General features: G+C 41.5%; 1 protein-coding gene across 1 annotated transcript in view; it reads right to left on the bottom strand.

Annotated features, from left to right (window-relative positions):
• SORBS2 (sorbin and SH3 domain containing 2) overlaps positions 1 to 20771 on the bottom strand; it is a 458010-nt gene extending 437239 nt beyond the window's left edge. The window contains exon 1 of the mRNA XM_073341803.1: positions 20703 to 20771. The gene's annotated coding sequence lies outside the window, so the exon portion shown is untranslated. The remainder of the gene's footprint in view (positions 1 to 20702) is intronic.
• Between the last annotated feature and the right edge of the window lie 1046 nt (positions 20772 to 21817).

Genomic DNA, 21817 nt, shown 5'->3' on the forward strand with positions numbered 1-21817 from the left:
CATTTATGAAGATATTGAACAAAACCGGCCCGAGGACCGACCCTTGGGGCACTCCACTTGATACCGGCTGCCAACTAGACATGGAGCCATTGATCACTACCCGTTGAGCCCGACAATCTAGCCAGCTTTCTACCCACCTTATAGTGCATTCATCCAGCCCATACTTCCTTAACTTGCTGACAAGAATACTGTGGGAGACTGTGTCAAAAGCTTTGCTAAAGTCAAGAAACAATACATCCACTGCTTTCCCTTCATCCACAGAACCAGTAATCTCATCATAAAAGGCGATTAGATTAGTCAGGCATGACCTTCCCTTGGTGAATCCATGCTGGCTGTTCCTGATCACTTTCCTCTCATGCAAGTGCTTCAGAATTGATTCTTTGAGGACCTGCTCCATGATTTTTCCAGGGACTGAGGTGAGGCTGACTGGCCTGTAGTTCCCAGGATCCTCCTCCTTCCCTTTTTTAAAAGATTGGCACTACATTAGCCTTTTTCCAGTCATCCGGGACTTCCCCGGTTCGCCACGAGTTTTCAAAGATAATGGCCAATGGCTCTGCAATCACAGCCGCCAATTCCTTCAGCACTCTCGGATGCAACTCGTCCGGCCCCATGGACTTGTGCACATCCAGCTTTTCTAAATAGTCCCTAACCACCTCTATCTCCACAGAGGGCTGGCCATCTCTTCCCCATTTTGGAGAGGTGTGGCAAGCGGCTAGCAGGGCAGCTGGTGGAGAGGGCCAGAGCAGAGGCATGGCAATCAGCCGTTGGGGCTAAGAGTGAGTGCCCAAGCAGTGCAGCATATATAGTGCCTTCCACACAGGGTGGGAGGTGAACTCTGCAGATGAGCCTCTGAACTCTGGGGCTGCACTGGCCAAGGACAGCAATTGTGAGTAGGGTATGGAGAAGGGATGGGCATGTTAAAGGGACTTCTGGGTTGCTGGACTTAAGACCCTGAGGAGAAAAGGACACTGCCCAACTTCCTTGGGGGTAGATCTTTTGCTCACGATTTGAGTTTATGAGCCCTAGTTGTGGTGTTTTCCCAAATTAATGCTGAGTTAATTCCCTCCTTTTATTAAAAGTTTTTGCTACACTCAGACTCTGTGCTTGCGAGAGGGGAAGTATTGCCTCTTAGAGGTGCCCAGGACGTGGTGGGTAATTGTCCCAGGTCACTGGGTGGGGGCTTGAGCTGGTTTTGTGTTGTATTGTTGAAAAGGAACCCCTACATACTGAACCCGGCCCTTGTTGCTGCTGGCTTCACCTGGCAGAAGGGTTACAGGTACATGGGGCCCCCATTACCATAGTATCTGAGCACCTCACAATCTTTAATATATTCAGCCTCCACACCCATGTGAGGTAGTGAAGTACTGCTGTCCATTTTACAGATGGGGAAAAATGATGCAGAGACAAAATGACGTGCCAAAACTCACATGAAGACAAAGTAGGGACTGAAACCAGTTCTCCCAAGTCCCATGTTAGTGCCCTAATTACTGGGCCATCCTCCCACTTTGGATAGAATTTTTAAGACATATTGCACACAATATGTTTTGGGCCTGATCCCAAGCCTCCTGAAGTGAGGCGAATGGGCGTCTCTACTCAGTGGAGTCTCTCACTTCACTCAACTTTGTACTAGGCCAAGGCATGTATGTAAGGTACAGGAACAGCATGCCTTGAGACTGAACAAGTATCAGAGCAGGCACAGGACAGACCACAGTAGCACTAGCCTCCTCAAACTAAAGCAACAATCCACTTCACCGCTGTGATGCAAGTGACTTTAGAGATGAAAGAGTAGACCGTGCCCATTCAATCCTAGTCCTTTATGTGGAGGCTGAATCGCAGCCAATCGTGGCAGGCATCTGTCTATTAGGAACTACATAGGCAAAAACTTTGCTCAGTGACTTAAATGAAGCAATTTCATTTGGGAATGACTCAGGTTGCACTTTTGTCATACCTGTCACTGCAATAATGGAATCTGATTTTCAAGGTTTGAAAAAAATATTCAAGACTTAACATTCTGAGACGTGTGTGTCAGTGGGTGGATGTGATGGTAAACGGTTGAACTAGTTTTACTGAGAACACCAAGTGCTGCCAAGTTAAACCCACTGCAGCACAGTGGGCTGAGAATAGGAGCTCAACAACTTTGCAGTTATGCAGTGAATAATCACTGGGAGTTCTAATTCCTCTGGGAATTGGGAGGTTTCACACTTTAAGGTTAAGAGACATCTTAAAAAGTTGTTTTCAGGAGAACTAGGAATTAGTCCAAGTTTATAAGACTTACCTCTGGTTCTGCCCACTCTTCATACAAGAAGTGGTTATGATACTTCACTTCTCCACACACATGCTATTCTCACAGTTTTAGCCTTTCATCATGTTAACACTGTCTTGACTTTTCCTTAAACATTGTCAGAAGCAGCCTGAATTCAAACTGGCAGAAGAGAAGTGAATGTCTCCCTATAACTTCTTACCAATCTGTCAAGCCATTCACTAGCTTTGCTTGAAATACATGTTCCATGCCCCTTATAGAATCCAGTTTCACAGACACCAGGAGACAGGCTGTTTCTTGCAGGTGGTGGCAGGGAGCACATATCTTCAGTGAGAATAAAGTCAGTTTCTTCTCAAAACAGCTTACATTCAGTACAACTCTGCTCAACACAAAGTTCTCATCCTTTCGGGCTGCTTACTTAGGGTTTGTCTACATTACAGGGAAAAGTCAATCTAAGCTATGCAATTTGAGTTACGTGAATAGCATAACTCAAGTCAATGTAGCTTAGATCTCCCCCTTGACTACCCCTACTCTTCTCAATCTGGTGGGGTACAGGAGTCAACGGGAGAGTGATCTGTGGTTGATTTAGCGGGTCTTCAGCAACTTTCTGCCCAGTTTGCCTCTCTATAGCTATTGATACTCCTGGGTCCAGCTGCTGCAGCTTTCTATCCCTCATGTATAGGGGGGAAACTACTCCCTTGGGCTAAGGTTCTCCTTGCTCAGGCAGGCATTAGCTCTTGTGTAAAGGAAAATGGGATATGTTGGGGGAATCATCACACTCAGGACTGCCTTTTGATTTTGAGAGGGTCTGTACCATCCAGCAAACCTTGTAATTGCATGCACCATAACTGAACGCAACTATTGTACTTGACTTCTCAGAATCCATGACACTTTTTGCCTGCACAGAACTCTACTCACTTGGGCAACAGCTTAGTGATGTTTCCTCACTGCATCTCGTTTACAAAAACATACAGTATCTGAAAAAGCCAGTGCTTAATGCTTCTCTTTTGATTCCTATTCCTTCAACTGTACAATTCATAACCTACCTGTACTAAAGTTTTGCTGTGTGTGAAATAAGTGATGTTACAAATGTTTGAAATTAATATTGTGTGTGCACATCAGTGTTCTACAGAATTAAAAGGAGCAATTTTTGGCACCATTATGTATCTTTGTGCTGACAGTATAGATTTAATTTCCAAAGTCTAAGATGGCCAAATGATGTACTGGCTAGTGCAGCGTACATTTCCACACATGATTCAATGTGAAGATTAGCTAAGGTATGTGCGTGCACATATTTGCATGAATAGAAGTTATTTACATGTTCAGCTGTGCATGTGAATGTGTATTGCATTGTTGAAAATCTGGCCATTCGTGTTTTGTTAAAGGTGAATATGCAAAAAAAAAGGTTAAGATAATTTTAAAATGCAACTACAGCAGCTTCAGACTAATTCCTCTTAATTTGCTTGCAAAACAATTTCTAGGCCAAGTTTAAACCTGGAAAGTAACTCTCTGGTCAGCTGATGAGTATTTAGATCATCCTCTCTGTGACTAAGAGGATATAAATGGCTATGTCCTCCCTCAATGCTGTAATGGCAGCTTGACACAGACAATTACATTAGTGACAAGTAATTAAATTTGGGGTATAAGGTTTTCTATGTGCAGTGCTATAACTGCTGTTAAGTTTCTAGATACGAGAAAAGATGTAGACTATAGCATTGTAAACATTTAGGTTTCATGTCATGACACTACAGGCTTATACTGTATCCAGGTCTTGAATTGGGCCACCTTATAGAGCTGGACGGGGGGGTGGGGGTGGGGAGTGGGTTGTTTTAAAGAAAAAAAGTCTCTAGTTTTAGTGCCTATAGAGAAAAATCTTAAAACTATGAACCCAGCATAACTGATGCAGGGAGATGTGCTTGAGAGCTTGGAACAATGGCTCTGAGAGGTATGATTTGCCCTTGTTCATCTAATTGAGGCACTAACTCAGATGCTCACTGGGGATTTTAAATGAATATATATTTCATTGTTGATGAAAGCAGAGAGGAGGGGGTGATCTTATTCTAGAATGAGATTTCATTTTGCCTCCAAGTGGGTGTCACTTGGTAGACCACCATTTAATTCCCTCCCTCCCCCCAACCCATGGAGCCAACATGGCAGAGGGGAGACAGAACCCAAGGGAGGGCATCTGAAACTCCCCATGATGGAACTATTCCCACGGAGCTCAGTAAGGCATCTGAGCCTCACTGAAGGGGAGGCAAGATTAAGGAGCCCAGCAGTGCCCATGTATCCAAAACTCATTTGGGGAATACCAAATCTGAGTTGCTTAGAAGAGCACATATGATCATGTTTTGAACATCCAGACAATCACCTGTGAGTGGCATATCAAGTGGGCAGAGCTTGGAAGTGTACCACTGCACTCTTTTCCAGTTTGACTACTGACTATAATTGAAGGGGCCACATATAACAAAAAGGGTTCCAAGCAATTATAGGAGTACACATGGGGGAGGGAAAAATCTTGGTGAAATCCTGACCCCACAGAAGTCAGTAGGAATTTTGCCATTGACTTCAATGGAGCCAGGATTTCACATTCTATATTCTCTTAATTCAAAGAAATCTTAAACAGATCAAAGAGTGACTCACCAGTCAGCACACCTCCTTATGGTATAGGAGGTTCTGCTCTTCTGGCATTCCCTGCTGACAGCTACTCCAGCTCTGCAGGGATCTGTTTCTTCTATCTTGGCCCTCTGGGCAGGTCGCACTCAGTGGTAACAAAGTCCAAACAGGTAGTTCAGTGCTCTTACACTAGGCCTTCAGAGGCTGACTCTAGGCCCAGTGTTCTTTATAACCATTGTCTCACAGCTACCAATAGTCCTTGCCTCTTTTATCCTGAGGGAGTGCGGGGCACCCTTCCTTCCTCCATGGTCTTCAGGGGAACCCAGGCTCTCCTTTTACTGTGGGTTCCAACCCACAAATGCTACAGTGATCAGCCTAGGTTTGCTCCCTTAGGCACCTTGATGCTCCCCTAGACATCTTCCTACATCAGCTAGTCACCATGCCCTTTTCCAGGCTCTGCAGAGTCCTTTCCAACTCCAATAGTAAGCAAACTCCCTGAGCTTTCTCCTCAGAGAGCCAGTTCCTAGCCCTTTAGGAAGGGGCATGTCATCCCTAAGGTTTCTCAGTACCTCTCCAACTCTATCATTAGAGCTCCTGTCTCAAGAAAGGATCCCAAGGCCTACTCTCCCCATAGACTGGTGTTCTTCTCCCCTAAAGCCCTTTCTTTACATTAACCACCCAGGTCCTCTGTAGCTGAATCTCACCTGTAATTGAGCCTGACACCTGTGTAGTTACCACCAGGTGCCCTCATTAAGCTCTCCAGCTCCACTTAACCCTTTCAATATGTGTGTGTGTGTGTAAAATACATTCCATCATAGAGGTATATCAAATATGCTGTATTCACTCTAGGGATACCAAATATTTTACCAGTACAGCCATAGGCCCAGATTTTACCTGTACAGGGGAAGGGAGATACAAGTTGCACTTCAATGCCAGCGAAGGCTGTAGTGACCAGGGGTCATTTGCTTTTTCCATCACTGCCCTCCCACTTTGATTGAGGATAGGATGGCTGTAAGTTCTGCTAGGAGCACCATAGGAACCCTGTGGTTCCATGAATCAGAGAACAACCCAGCCACCCCAATGCTCTGATAAGTACCTATACTGGTTGGCTGCAATCTCCAGCGGAGGAGAGACTGAGGAAGACTTGTGCCACTCCCGGACCTGAATTGAAGTGAATCTAGGTCACAGTTTAATCATACTGGTATAAAATGCTTCTCATCCCAGTGCTACCCGCTGGCTAACAGCCTGTAAAGCTAGGGGTGCTCACTATCAGGCTATAGGTAACCCTGTAACTGTCACTTGTTTTATTTGGTTTGGTGTAGAGGGAGGAGGAACAGAGGGGTCACACAAAGAGAGGAAAATCAAGAGGTGAAGAGGGAAAGAAGAAAAGAGGCATTAAGGAAAATGCAATTGGTAAGCTACTGTTTTGATCTTGCTGCAAAGCTGAACCCACCAGAAATGTGTTGTCCCTCAGTGCTAGTGCTAAGGCTTTTCTGTCAGACTAGCTGAAACTGATCTATCTATGCTAGGCTAGAATCTCTAGCTTACAAGTTAGAAGTGTTGTATAATGGATGCTAGAGGGTCAAGCCAGTCTTACAAGGTGCTAAGCATGACCCTGAGAAGTGCTGGACACCCTCTACTCCAGTGGAAATTTCAGCTGCTCACAGAATTGGCCCACTATAAAGAATCTGTTAATGGCACAATAGTTAAGGATTAACAGGCTGGATGCAACAGATTTGAATAAGTTTAGTTGTAATTACTAGAATCATTTTACAGACACATTTCAGAGTAACAGCCGTGTTAGTCTGTATTCGCAAAAAGAAAAGGAGTACTTGTGGCACCTTAGAGACTAACCCATTTATTTGAGCATGAGCTTTTGTGAGCTATAGCTCACGAAAGCTCATGCTCAAATAAATGGGTTAGTCTCTAAGGTGCCACAAGTACTCCTTTTCTTTTTACAGACACACTACACCTGGTAACATACTCCCAACCACAGACACAGCAGTGCCTGCAAACTTAATTGCCGCAGATAATGTCATAGTGCAGATACCAGTAAGGCACAGTGTTTTTTCCCCTGAGCAGTTCTCTTATTCACTCCCACAACCCCCCCAATCATCTGACAAGTAATAAAGAACAAAGCAATCTGTCCCCTTTACATTCCTCTCCATAAGGGCTTAACTATGTCAGGTGCAAAACTGTGAACCTTATTAGGCTCAGGGGTAACCTTCACTGCTATGAAGATAGTCAATATGGAAGACTCCATGGAATCAGAGTAAAGAGCGGCTTAGTGAAATGAGATACTGCAGCTCCTATGAGTAAGGAGTCCTGTCATAGCCTCTAGCTCATAAATTATGTGTGATAACGGTTTAGTATTGGAGGACTGCAAATACACACCACTAACTTCGGGGGAAAAAAACCTCACTGCTTCTCTCTCCAGAGAAGGGTGAGGGCTCCAGTGTTTTATTGCTGCAATGCCTGAGTCACAATAATGAAGTGCACAATACTGTTGGAAAACTTTCAACTGTGTGTGCATATAGAGGAAACAGTTGACTTGTTCCCTAGTGATTTATGCCACCTTATAGAAATTTACATATTCTCTCTCAAAACATCATGATTCATCTTAAGATTTTTCTGGCACTATCAATTGACTTGTCAAGTGTACGCAGGTCCCTTTTTTTATTTATATAAAATATGAAAACATTTCCTCAGTGTACTGTTGCCCCCCTTTGACCAGAGCAGCTAATCCAAGTTCGGGACCATGGTGGTGTTCCAGTTGGGAATAAAAATTGGTGGCAGTCTGGCAGTTCTTTCATGCAATTTTGTTTATTTATAAAGAACATGGAGAGTCCTGTGTCTCTGAATGCAAAAAGAATCAAATAGCAGCAAACAGCCTCTTCTGCTCACGGCACTAAGAGCCCTTTTTCCAGCCTGATTTCCTGACCCAAAAGAAACTTCTCCCTATGTTTCTTCCAGGGGAAGTCACACATTTTCAGTTGCTCCTTCAGCCTGTCACTCTCCTTAAGTCTACTCTATTGTCAGTTTGTATGTTTACCTCTTACTCACAATCCCCAGCCTCTGTGCACCAGATGCTAGTTTCTGAGAAGCTTCTATTAGGCTTTGTTTTAAGTGTGGCCCCTTAACTGTCTCTTACAACTTACTTAAATGGGGGACTAATTTGCATATCAGTTTAAAGAGGTTTTAACTTAACCCATAAGATGGGTGAAACAGTATAAAACAGTACAGTAACTCTGTGGTTGTTACTTTCCACATATGCGGTAGATAAGTTTCTGAGGGGAAAGGGGGAAGCTGCATTTAAGCATCTTAAATTTCACTAAAAACAAGTGTTTTTCTACAGCCTGCAATGTTTTGATTAATCCATTTACACTAGGGATCTAGAAAAGAATGATTGCCCTAAAATGCTCCTGTATCATTTTCAAGTTGAAGCTTTTATACGACAGTACAATCACAATGGGCTAACAGATTTGCCTGTTTGACCTTTCTGTGGCTGTTTAATATACAGTTCCCCATATGCACAATTGGCATTTGGTTTCAGCCACAGTTATAAAGTCAGTGACATATCACATTTACTGTCTACTTAAAAGCAACAAGAGTCATTTATGTCTCATCATTATACATGCAGGATATTTTATTAAAGATCAAAGTTTTGAGAATTCATTTAATAACGAACAGGAATGGTGCAATAATATATTCTAATTATGGAGGCAACATGCAGAACATATGAAAATACTGTTAGAAATAACTAATCCCCTTTGTTTGAAATCCCAGAAGGCTTTTCTTGCCCCTGAAAGCAACTGCCCCCTACTTTGGTCAGTAACAGGAGAAGTATGCCTGAGGGTCCTTGGGGAGAAAGAGAAAAATATCAAGCAGTGAGTTAATGCTTTAATTGCTGCTCCTCTTCCACCTTATCAGTTATGCCTCTTTCCTTGTCTCTTTCCATTTCCTTGAAAACAGTGGTGAACTCAGCAGAGAGTGTCCCTTCTATGTTACTGAGGTTCATGTGGAACATGAAATACTCAGCAGCACCATTTGAGAAATTTAAAGAGAGCATCAGTGGTAGAGATGTATCTGTAGAAGATGAATATATTGCCATGGTGGAAGGTAAAGTGGCTGTGGCATTGCCCATTTGTTTAACACTCAGAATTGTTTATTAATATTCATCAAGGCTACTAGAGTTACTAAGCATACAGGCCTCATTCCAAAGATTCTGCCCATCTCTCTCATTAGTGTATGATGTACAGTATTACTACTTAGCAGTGGTGCTAAGACAGTAGGGTGAGGAATCTGAAGAGCAGGGTTAGAGTTTTTTCAGGGTCTTTTAGATTGTTTGTACCTGAAATATAATTACAATTTAGTTCTGAAAAACCAAACCAAAACAAACAAACAAACAAACAAAAAAACAAAACCCCAACCAACAATAACAAAAAAACCAAAAACCAGAACAAGCTTAAAAATGAACACAAGAAGCCACAAGAGGTATTGATAGCTCAAGACAGAAGTCCTCCATTTAACCAGCAATCCAATCCTGCTACCACTGCAATCAATGAAACTGGTACCATGAGCAAGGAGTTGTAGAGCATTGGCAGTGATAATACAAACTCCCACACATTTGTCAGGATTGCTCCACCTTAATGATTATAAGATCCAGAGGGGCCTATACTCTGCTCTTCATACTCCTGCTAGGTTTTTTTTTTTACATTTTTGATTGCTTTTCCACCTACATTCCCTTCTGCCTGACTCAATATCACTGGAGGATATTACCTTCTCTCACTAGTCAAATAATATCTGACAAGAAGCTGGTAAGTTTATTCTTGATTTTTTTTTATTTGCTTGCTTTTTTCCTATGGGAGGATAAAAGCAAGCTTAGGGACTGATTCTAGGACCTTACTCCAGTTTTATGCTAGTGTAATTGCATTGATTCCCCTCTTGCAGCATTGGCCCCTAATAGGAAAAATCAAACTCTAAATGGATATTAATTGCTTCAGACTACCAAAACATAGTTCACTTATGTATTCCTGGTAGCAAATCTCAGTATGTAGAAAAAATCCCAAACAAACAAAAAAAACCACACCCACACACCTCTAGACTTAGGACAGACTTCAAAAGCTTCCTTCTTTCATGTTCTGTGTTCTTATTCCTTGGCATTCTTCCCCCAAGTCCCTGAGTAACAGCCTCCATTGTAGCCATTAACTAGCATCACTACAGGCAGTCTTTTACCAAATACCACACAGTTTAAAGTAGGGCTGTCAAGTGATTAAAAAACAAAATTGCGATTAATTGCACCTTTAAATAGAATACCATTTATTTAAATATTTTTGGATGTTTTCTACATTTTCAAATATATTGATATCAGTTACAACACAGAGGGGTAGTTGTGTTAGTCTGGATCTGTAAAAGCGGTAAAGAGTCCTGTGGCACCTTATAGACTAACAGACGTATTGGATCATAAGCTTTCTTGGGTGAATACCCACTTCCTCGGATGCATGTAGTGGAAATTTCCAGAGGCAGGTATAAATATGCAAGCAAGAATCAGGCTAGGGATAATGAGGTTAGTTCAATGAGGGAGTATGAGGCCCTCTTCTAGCAGTTGAGGTGTGAACACCAAGGGAGGAGAAACTGCTTTTGTAATTGGCTAACCATTCACAGTCTTTGTTTAATCCTGAGCTGATGGTTTGTCCACTCAGTCCTATTTCTTGTTTAGGCAATCGCTCAGACAAACAAGTGTGTTTACATTTGCAGAAGATAATGCTGCCCACTTGTTTACAATGTCACCTGAAAGAGAGAACAGGCATTCGCATGGCACTGTTGTAGCATCACAAGATATTTACGTGCCAGATGCATTAGAGAGTCATATGTCCCTTCATGCTTCAGCCACCATTCCTGGGGACATGCATCTATGCTGATGACAGGTTTTGCTTGATAATAATCCAAAGCAATGCGGACTGATGCATGTTCATTTTCATTATCTGAGTCAGACACCACCACTATTTCTTTTGTTTATCATTTTTACAGTGCTATTTTTCAAAATATACACTTCAATTTCAATTACAACACAGAATACAATATATATGAAAATACATTTCAATTGGTATTTAATTGCATGAGTTAACTGTGATTAATTGACAGCCGTAGTTTAAAGGTATCCAGCTGACAACATACCAACTTCCCCTGCTCCCCCACCAACCTCTTACAGTGGCTTTTTTTTTTAAGTTAATTTCGCTCCTTGTCCATTGTGTAGTGAACACCAGGGATTTTAGTTTTCCTGTGATAAAAGCCACAACATTCTCAGATAAAAACAAAAATATCTATTTTAATTGCAGGAAAATTGAACACTGAACTTTTAGTTTCCCTGGCCTTCCAGAGCTGGGCAGCTGGGGAGAGGCAGCTGCTGGCTGGGTGCCCAGCTCTGAAGACAGTGCCACTACCAGCATCAGTGGAGAAGTAAGGGTGGCGATACTATACTATGCCACCCTTACTTTTGCACTGCGCTGGAAGAAATGCAGCCTTCAGAGCTGGGCGCCTGGATTCTCTGTCAACAGAACACAGATCTGCAAATTCTGCATATTCCCCCAGGGCAACTGGATTTCTAGGATCTCTGGTGAACACTAATGCTTGCTGTGAGGATGCCTATGTTTTCCCCCAGCCTCTTACTGCTACAAGCAAAATAAATAAATAACTAAAACCCATAATTTAAGTTTGTTTTTTGCAAGATTTGCGGAAATTCTTAAACCTTCACACTTTCCCAAATGTGTGTGGCCCAGAACAGGAAAAGTGTCTCAAGATTCCATTGAAAAATTCAAATTGATGGCTGCCACAATATCAAGCCAAAATATAAAACTCACTTTAAAAAGCCATTTTCTCCACTTCTGCTTCAAACCCTGTGAATAGAAAATAAATTTGCCTCTCAGGAAAACTCTTTGGAGCAGTTTGAGAGTCTGGAAACAGCTGTGTGAAGTGTACACATTACTGTTCAGGGTTGAGGCTCAAGAGACAGACATTGGTGTTCTGCAAAAAAAAAGTGAATGGTTTCTGTATGACTTGAAAAGCTGGGTTTTGTTCTTTTAAAGGCTATGGAGTGGATTACTGTTTAGAATGTGCCATATTTAACTATGACAACTATGCTAATTTAAGGGGGGAATGTAGAGGCAGAAAGACAAGCTTAAGGGAAAAGGGTAAATGAAGGACATGCAAGAAGTAATATTTAGTAAGTACTTGGAACTGGAGTTTGTTAGAAAAGAAGGCACAACACTTGATTAAGTGCATGTGACCTCAGTTCAGACTTGAGTCTGCTCAGCTTTCTAGAAACCACCCAGCTCTGAGGCTTAACAGAAGGATTAATATAGTTAGTCCTATACTAATTTTGCATCATTTGAGGCATTCAGATACTGTTTATAAGGATATGGAATAAAAGTCTAGTAGTACTTATTTGAAATTTATTAACTCATACCTTTCCTTACACTAGGAAGAGAATGTTGCTCCCATGCCACTTTTCTTAATGCTGCCAAGTAGAGTGAATGGAATTTATGCATGTCACAAGTTATGTGAGGTCATTATTTGCCTTTATTAACTCATACCTTTCCTTACACTAGGAAGAGAATGTTGCTCCCATGCCACTTTTCTTAATGCTGCCAAGCAGAGTGAATGGAATTTATGCATGTCACAAGTTATGTGAGGTCATTATTTGCCTTTCAGTGATCCACTGAGCTAACCTGATTTATTTATTGGAACTGAATTTTCCCCAGTGTGCTCTTTGCATCCCTTGCCTCTGTCCTATATTGCAGCAAAGGACCCTATACAAAACAAATTGTTGTTGAGTTTTACAAGTCCAATTTTTTTTAAAATCCTCAGACCTCATGCCCCATTTCGAAGTAGAATTGAGATTAAGGATGCATCCACACCAACTCTGTTGTGTGTAAACTCATCCTGCAAACTCAGTAAATCTGCTTTCAAAGTGAGTTTAAAGTTTAAAATGCATTAAAATAGCAGATGAGTTGCAAGACACAATGTGAAATGGCTCAAGTTAACCCACAACCTACTTCAAGTGAAGGTAAACCCTAACTCATCTAAACACAAATAGAATTCCAGGTGCAATCCTGCTGTGGGTTATTAACTTCACTGTTACTACCAAGGCTGGTGGGTATCTGCTCTCCCTTTTGCAGCCTGCCCTGATCTTGGCATTTCCAGAGAGGGCTGCCCCAGGCACCACCGGTCACACTTGTGTTTGTACCAATATAAAATATTCCTGTACACAAAAGTGAATAAGATAAACTGCATCTGTGCTAGAAGTTGTGTCTGTATAACTACTTTTTTTAAAAAAAATCCATACACTTCAAACTGAAATAGTTATATCAGTACTAAATGTGTGTGTGTTAAGCTAGGCTTTCTGCTGAGCAGTAATTTACCCTGCCTCTAATCCTACTGAAAATCAACTTGATTAGAAGTGGCTGAATTGGGCCATAACCAGAGAACATTTCAGAACAAACTGTAAAGTTTTCAAATAGGTAACTGAAAGTAGGGAAGCTGAGAAATCACTAAGGGCCAGGTTTCTTATTGCAGACACTAGCATAGTAAGAAGAATTTTTCTTGCAAGGACATTCCAGTGCAGGCGTAGTATTGAAAAATAAATCATTTTTGTGCAACTGGTACCATGACAACAACACTGCTTGCTGGATAGAAGATCAACGTATAGGGCTAAAGATGCCTTAGGGTCTTTCTGCTCAGGTTGCTGGAGTTCAGACACTATACAGCAGTAGTAGAAGTAGTAGTAACTGAAATGGCTCTTTGGTTGTTTTGGTTCGGAGTTCTTCTTTGGTTCAATTTGATGTTTCAGTTACAGATTTAAGTTTAGAAGTTTGCTAAATGTTATTATATGAGCAACCAGGTTGTGGATATCCATGACAGATAACAGTGTGACAGCATCCCCAAAAGCTCTTGGAACTAAGCCCTAATGCATTTTTAGGGCAAGTTTTTTGTTACAGTACAGTTTCTGGTTACCAGGTTCTTTTTCAGCTTCCCAAACTAGACTTGTTATAGAGATGACATGGTTTATATTTGTTGTATCTGACATCCAATAAAATGCTTGTTCTGCATGAGACTTTGTTTAATAAAGTTTTTAAACTCAGCTGCTTACAAGTAAGTTTCTATAATACAAATATTTCTGCAAATAGGTAAATAAAATGGCATATCTGTAGGACATAATGGTTTCTTTCTATGGTAGATCAGACATCTCCATGTTTGGGGGCACCTGGATTTCTGAAGCACTTTGTATTACATCTTTCAGAGTAACAGCCGTGTTAGTCTGTATTCGCAAAAAGAAAAGGAGTACTTGTGGCACCTTAGAGACTAACCAATTTATTTGAGCATCAGCTTTCGTGAGCTGTAGCTCACGAAAGCTGATGCTCAAATAAATTGGTTAGTCTCTAAGGTGCCACAAGTACTCCTTTTCTTTTTGTATTACATCTGTATTCTTCAGTTGCTCAATTTCATGGCAATCGAGTAATTAAGCTTTTCAAACAGAACCCCTGGTAACAAATAAGGAAGAAAAAAATCCAAGGACTTCCTTTCTCTCCCTCCTCCCAAAAATCTTGATAAAGGCTACATGTTTGAGAGATGAATCAGAAAAATTGGACAACAGCCAGAAAGTGAGATTAAGAAAAGAAGGAATCTTAGTCTGACAGCAGCATGAGAAAGTCATTTCTAGGACTTAATAGTATGACATCAGCGAGCCTTTTAGTCCTCAAATCTGCCACTGTGTTTATGTTAAAATTGAATTAACTTCAGCTTGGTTCACTCTATGTTGTGTGCAGCAAAGGAGTGAGTCCCCTCTAGGAAGTAGATTTGGTCTTAAGTATACAAGGTTTCTAGACTTGAATAGTTTGTTTTAGACTAGTCAGGAGAATAAACAAAAGAGACCCCTGAGAAAGTGCTCAGTAGTTGTTTGGAGCCAAATTCTTGGCTAGCATAAACTGGCATAACTCCACAGAGTATGCTGAATTACACCAGCTAAGGATCTAGCCTTTAATATATAAAATATTAAAGCGGGAGCTGGTAGCGGCCCCTATAATTAGGTTGCCTAATACTTTCCATTAGAGAGGATTCCTGGCACATTTTCTTTGAGAAGCTTTCACATATCTATTGTGTGCAGCCGGCCTTTGATAGTCAGCAAGCGGAATCCCCTGAGCTACAACAGTGCTTTTCCTTTGTCCCATGAAATTCCATTCAGATTTGGCTGAGTTATAAACAATTAAAAATTGCCACTCTCGCCTCTCAATAGAGTTCAAGAAAATGTTGGCATCCTGTCCAAATAAAAAAAAAAAGTCACTGAACATTCCAAGGCCAGGCTCACACCACCACCGACTGCAGTAGGAACATCAGTGAGCTGCCAGAGCAAGGGGATTGAACAGGAGTAAGAGGTAGACACAGACTTTGTCCAAGAGTTCCTCAAACATTGTCCAGGAGTTCCTCAAACTTCCAGGCAGGTTAAGAGAGACAAAGGGTGGACTCCCCACAACCCCCCCTCAGATACACCAGAGGGGACCAGTAGTTGAGCTCTTTCACAGGGGGCATTTTTCATCTTTAGGCCACTGGAATGCAACAGTGTCAGCCCCCTTGAACAGCTTATCAGCAGGCAGTGTCGTAGCTTGACTTCAGTGAAGCAATGACACTTTACACCACCAGCAGAGGGTCTGCTCCTTTATATTTAGGCTAACAGTTCTTTATCTGGAGTCTGAAAACACAGAAATGATGAATCAGAAACCAATATACATCCCTAATTGAAATCTGTTCTAGAAGTAAACAATGTACTGTATGCACCACTTTAGTCTACTGTAATACATATCCTTTGCCTCAGACCTGCTTGGGTTTATAACAGGTTCCTTTACTTGCTGGGACTTCTTTAGCTTTCAGCGGCACTGTGCAGCGCTCAAAGTAATCGGAGAGCTTCTCAGTGCATGGATTGTACTGTACAATAGAAAGGTAAGCTTGAATTCAGCTCTCATTTGAAATGGGGTCAGTGGTTTTCTTTAACTAGTACAGTCAAATATGTGACTGGGTGTGACTGTTGTGGGAGAAAAGGAGTTGGCGGGAGTTCTCAAAGTGGGCAATCTGAAGGTTACTGTTGTTTTCTCTCCCCCCCCAAAACACACTTCACAGTAATGTTGATTAAAAGAAAACACCCTTCTGTTCTCGTCTCATATAGCTATTGAGTGATAAATGTATTTGAGTTAAATTTCTTTTGGCTAAGGCTCAGACATAGTCAATGATTTCTAGTTGCACCAACAATGAAAGTAATTGATTTGCTCTGATTCAGAGAGGAGAGCTATTGCACTCCTGTCAGTACCTGGCCCAGACTGGGGAAGCTAATGATCCAACCAGTGGACGAAATTGGGTGATAAATTTTGGTCACATGCCACATGAGTCACATTGTGGAAACAAGCTGTTTATAGAGGTCTTCTCCTTAGCATATCCACAAGTCCTAAGCAGAAGTTAGAGACATGGTATTTTGTTAGAGCAAAAATTGAGACTACACTTTAGAAACAAAACAAAAAAATCAGAAACAATTGATTTGACTCCAGGTACTTCAGGATGGAATGATAGAATCAGGTTTACTAGGCCAATAAAACCTTTCAGCTTTGGACAAAATGAAAGACTGAAAAGAGTAGATCAGCCAATTGCTGGCCCTCTATATACAGTTGTATAGAATCTAAGCTTGTGGGTTTGAGCAGAGTGGATGTTCAACTAAATTTATTGTGCACCTAATCAATGCATCTCAGCAGTTACATCATCCTCCCTTCAAACTTTTATTCATCTAGCTCCACTCCCATAGAATGAGGTATTTGGGTGCTGACCTAAGGTCTTACACCAATTGTAAGACAGAAGCCTCTGTCACTCTTCATTTTCTGAAATCAAATTTGGACAATCCAACAAGTGGACAGCATTGGTGGCATTATTCTGTTCCAATTCTTGCCTTAGTTTTTGGGAAATCCTTTTAAGCAGTAGGGTTAGGGGAAAACCCTTCAGTTAATTACTACTTCTCCTGTACTATTCCTGTGGAGGTTGTAAACTGTCTCTAACACCAGTTTAAACCTCTCATATGCAAACTAATTCAGACTTCTTGGACGATATTAAAATCAGTTTTTGATGCATGGCGTTCTGCTTCCAAATAAATAATGAAGCTTTTAACACTGGCTCAATATTTCCTAAAAAGTCCTCTCCTCTTAGAATTGAGTACAGAGTTTCTTTCTGGTCTTGTTTTCTATGTAAAAACTCCAGTATAATCAGGTTCTCATTCCTTCAGCTTTTGAAAGAATTACATTTTGTTATGAGAGAATTAATCTTTTTCCTTGGGATTGTTCTTGTAAGTCTTGCAGCAAGGCCTGGTGTTGTGGTGCACTGTCTCAGTCTCCCCTCAAGAATCTTCGGCCTGCTCCAGCCACAGAGGTGATTTGGCCTCTGACTAAGCAACTTTAAAGTGCTCCACCCCTTCTTGGGAGGACAGTCCCTTAGTCCGAGTCTGAAACATCAACACATCTTCAGCCCCACTGGTCTTAGACTTCAGCCCCTTTTCTTGTAGGTGTGCTTCCAGCATCAGTGGCTTCTCATTGTCTCACATCAGCTCCTGAGCTCTAATGATCAAGGTCAGGTCTACCCACCCTCAGCCGATTCCTAGCTCTAGCCCAGCTTTTTGCCTTCCATCGAAAGAGCCTGTCCACCCTCCTCCCCAGCCAGCCCTTAGCTGGTATCACATGGCAGCACTCACTGAACGTGGCAGAGTGGCTCAAGGCTTCCTGGCCCTTAAAGAGGTAGCCCCTCTGTTGCTGGCCCTATTCTTCCCTGTGTCTAGAAAACAGAGCTCAGACTAAATGACACTCCCAATATTTTAATTGCAGTGCATGCAACACATTAGCAACCCTCTTGCCCTCCAACTAAGGTCCCTGGAAGCAGGGCTGGCTCCAGGCACCAGCATTCCAAGCAGGTGCTTGGGGCGGCAGCTTCTTCCTTTTGCTGTCCGCGGCAGCAGTTTTTTTTCCCCACTGCTTGGGGCGGCCAAAACTGTAGAGCCGGCCCTGCCTGGAAGTAGTGTGGAGGCTGCAATGGGACTGGTCTGCTGTAGGATTTGTGATCTACTGCAGATGAGGGGGAGGGTCTGAATTTCTGAAGAGTTCTCGTTAACCCACAAGAGGCACTATTGACACTCAGGGTACACTGCTGAGGAAAGAACTCAGACTGTTAAACAAAAGTTAGCTGCAAGAGTAAAGGAACTGCCCTTGTGGTAACACTACTGCCATGTTCCTCTCCAGGCTATTATCCCCTGTGTTAGCTAGTACCAGTAGTAGCTATGAGCCAAGGGAATTATGGGTTTAGCTCAAATGGGAGAGACCTGTGCTTTGGAGCTAAAGGCCTAGAATTCCTTCTCCACTGAGTCTGTAGCAGTAGGGTTATTACATCAGCATAACATGGACATTCACTGAGGCGGAATGGTGCCTCCGTTGAACAAGTGACCGCAGCTTTCCAAAGATGATTGCATCCATTCTACCACACTTAAGTGGGTACTAGCTAGAATCATTGCTATTGGTAAAGCTGGCAGGTTGGTACTACACAAGACAGAGTGGCTATCAGGGCCTCCTCTATGCAGCCAATTTTGGAAACAGGGGATTTACTACGTCATGGGCTCCAGTCCTGTGACTTGGCCATTGCATATTATCTAAACTGCCCATGTTCCCTTATCCTCTCCATGTTGCTTATAATCTGACATGTACATCTGAGATTGATCTACAGATGCAGGGGGATGTGCAAAAGTTACAACTGCTGAAAACTGCTATCATGCATGTCCTGTGAATGCACCTGTTTTATATGGCCTATAGGGGCATGATTCAGCACATAAGGCTGCCCCCTATATGCCTTCTTTGTGCAATGTAACAACCCTGCTGCCCAGCACAGGACTCACGTAAACCTTGTACATGCCTATGCCTCCCACTATTCCAAACAGGATCATGGAGGTGCAAAGGAATTAGTGTAATAGAAACTATCAGACGTGCTGCTCTGTAAGTACTGTTTGCCAGTATAACAGAGAACGATTGGGCTCCTGTTGTGTTCCACCCCAGAGGTGGTACGTTATTCCTGTGCCTAGTATGTGCAGAGTATCAGTTTGTACATTTCTGGTGAGGATATGAGTACCTACCCTGGAAGCCAGACTGTTTTTAACTTATTATAAAGCTGTCACATACAAATGGCCTGTCTTAATTCCCCACACTAGAAACAGAATTAAAATCAAAACAATATCCATCTCACCACAAATGCCATTCCCTCCCTCACCAAGACCTTGGAAAAATATAGATGAGCCTTGCAATGTGCTCTGACCGTCACCACATTTATTTTGGACCAAACTAGGACTAAGTTCTAAAGTTGCCAGCCCCTCCTGGAAAATGCCACGTACCTGCCATATTCTATTGATCTTTGTGCAATATTTCCACAGAGTTGTGTGTGTAGTAGGATAGAATATAACTCATGTACATTCTGTGGTACTGCTGAGCCTATAATAAATAGCTACCTCCCACTATCCTTCTGCTGAGAAAGGCCTCTAAAGTTCTGCATGACAGAGCCTGCTTTAGATTTGCAAGAGAATTCTGCTTTTTCCATCTTCACTGTACCTTCATGTATTTCAAATTGAAAACAAAAGGCCAGCATTTAGACAGATACATATAGCATTATTAGGTGAGGTGAACAAAGGTCAGGGCAAACAGCTGGAGCTCAACTCTGTCTTTGACTCCCCATCTCTACCTACAAATTATGTTCAGAAAAGGCAAGAAAGAGAAACTAAGATTTCTGACATACATTTAGCACTGTGTGAAAGAGATCAAAATAGTTCTCACAAAAAGAGCTATTTTCCCCTTCTTTATGTGGCCCCTTTGGCTCCATATGTATTAGAGATGGGCCCAAAGTGCAATTCCAGATCCATACAATCCAGACTCTGGGAAGTTCAGAGCTGGATGCAAATTTTGAAGTCAAAACTCATCTTTGATAGACCACATTCTATACTGAAGATAGATCAATGTAACACCAGTGACTTCACTGACCAGATTGTACTTTTCCAGGATAAAGAGAGTTGGATATCCAGTAGGCCCTGTACATTGTCCATGTGTGACATACCCAGTTTAGAGTGACCATCTGAAAGTCTTGAGACCAGGTCTATCAGATAACTGACATTTGCTGATCTCTCCTTACAAGTTTCACTGCACCCAATGAATCTGAAGATATGCTTACTGCACTACATTCTTAAACTCATTAAATATTATTTCAGTTTAATCCAAATCAATGCTTTTTACCTATATTTGAATGTAGATGAGCTCCAAAAGTCCTGAACAAGCAGTTCAGGGGATTTGTAAAAAGCCTTTTTACATGAATATCAATAGCTAAAGCTGACATTTTAGATTTCTTACTTAAAATTTTAGTTTTTTCATTTAGTTAAAAAAATAAAGAAAAACAGCATGTGAGTACAAGGTTAATCAAATGTTGTGTTACTCAAACAAGTTGTACTGTCTCAGATGTAATTACAAGAAGAACTGAAAATAACTAAAGTGCTATACAATAAACAGGGAAATAATTGCCAGGGATGAACTGCATCCTAAATACTCTATTTTGCAAGAAAAATATATTTAAATTAGCAAACATACATTTTTGTGACTGGATTTAGTTACTTGTATTTATCAGAGCTGTTATAGTTTTCCTGCATAAATAATTCTGATTCATTTTTAATGTAACCTAGATAAACAAAATTACATTGTATGTTTTAAGGAAGCACAAGTTGACTTACTGTTGAATGAATACCTGTATTCATAAGCCATACAGACATCAAAATACTGGTGCTTGTCAAACACTACCTCAGTGTTTCTAAAGACAAACTTGGAAAGGTATCCATGAGAAACACATACTGTGAAACCTGGGAAGCAAATTCTCATAGCATTCCTACAATGCCAGGGAAAGAAATATGCAAATCACTTCAAACCCAGACACTTAAGGCACAGCTTACAAATTACAGTCTTTTCTGCATAAACCCTAGCTCAATGCTTAATTATTCAACTGTAGTTTTGTACTCCTCTTACAAAACGAAGGAATTTCAAGCATGTTGTTTGGGAGCTGCTTGCAAGCCCTCTTCTATGAACCTTGTACCTTCCACTTAGCTACTGCTAAGCAAGCAGAGAAAACGCCATGGAGAAGAGTTTGAAGCAGTAGTTTTTAAAATGTTAATGAATAATATGATCACTTTATTAGAGAGCTTTTCTATGAGGTATTTCCAGGGACTATACTGTATTTTTAAAGAGAATGTGTTTGTGTACACTGAAGGTTTTGTACATTTGACGTAACAAGTCACTCTGATATTCTTTGACCTTTTCTCATCACCTTTTAAAAGTTGGTCATTTAAAACTTCTGTGGAGTGAGGCAGGGTGGTACTGGCAGAGAACAGCATCTAAAAACACTTGTTGTGGATTTTAAGAAGAACTGACCTTGTGTCCAGTTGATTCCAAAGGCCTTTTCTGTGAGGCAACATTAATCATTCCCTGAGTTACTGCCCTGGATGTCTATTATGTCTAAAATGTGAGATACCAAGGTCATATATAATGTGACTAGAATGAAATGTCCCGGCAGCTGTAAATTGCATGACCAGCACTTACTCAGCAAGTCACTACTCTGTTGGTACTACTGCCCATGACACTAGTACCAGGAGTTACAAATGCAAGAATTGCAAGTTACAAATGGAAGAATTGCTCTTCAACAATTGCCCTGAGAATTAGAGAGAAGCTAGTCTGTGCCTAACTGGAGGTGTGAATACCTGACAAAAATATTTATTATGGCTCTGTGTTACTGACTCATGATTCTAATCACAATATTTGGTGTTTTTTTTCTTAAAGTCCCAGCTTTTGCAGTCAC

This window comes from Lepidochelys kempii, chromosome 4, assembly GCF_965140285.1.
Source record: "Lepidochelys kempii isolate rLepKem1 chromosome 4, rLepKem1.hap1, whole genome shotgun sequence".
In the NCBI taxonomy this organism is placed as follows: domain Eukaryota; kingdom Metazoa; phylum Chordata; order Testudines; family Cheloniidae; genus Lepidochelys; species Lepidochelys kempii.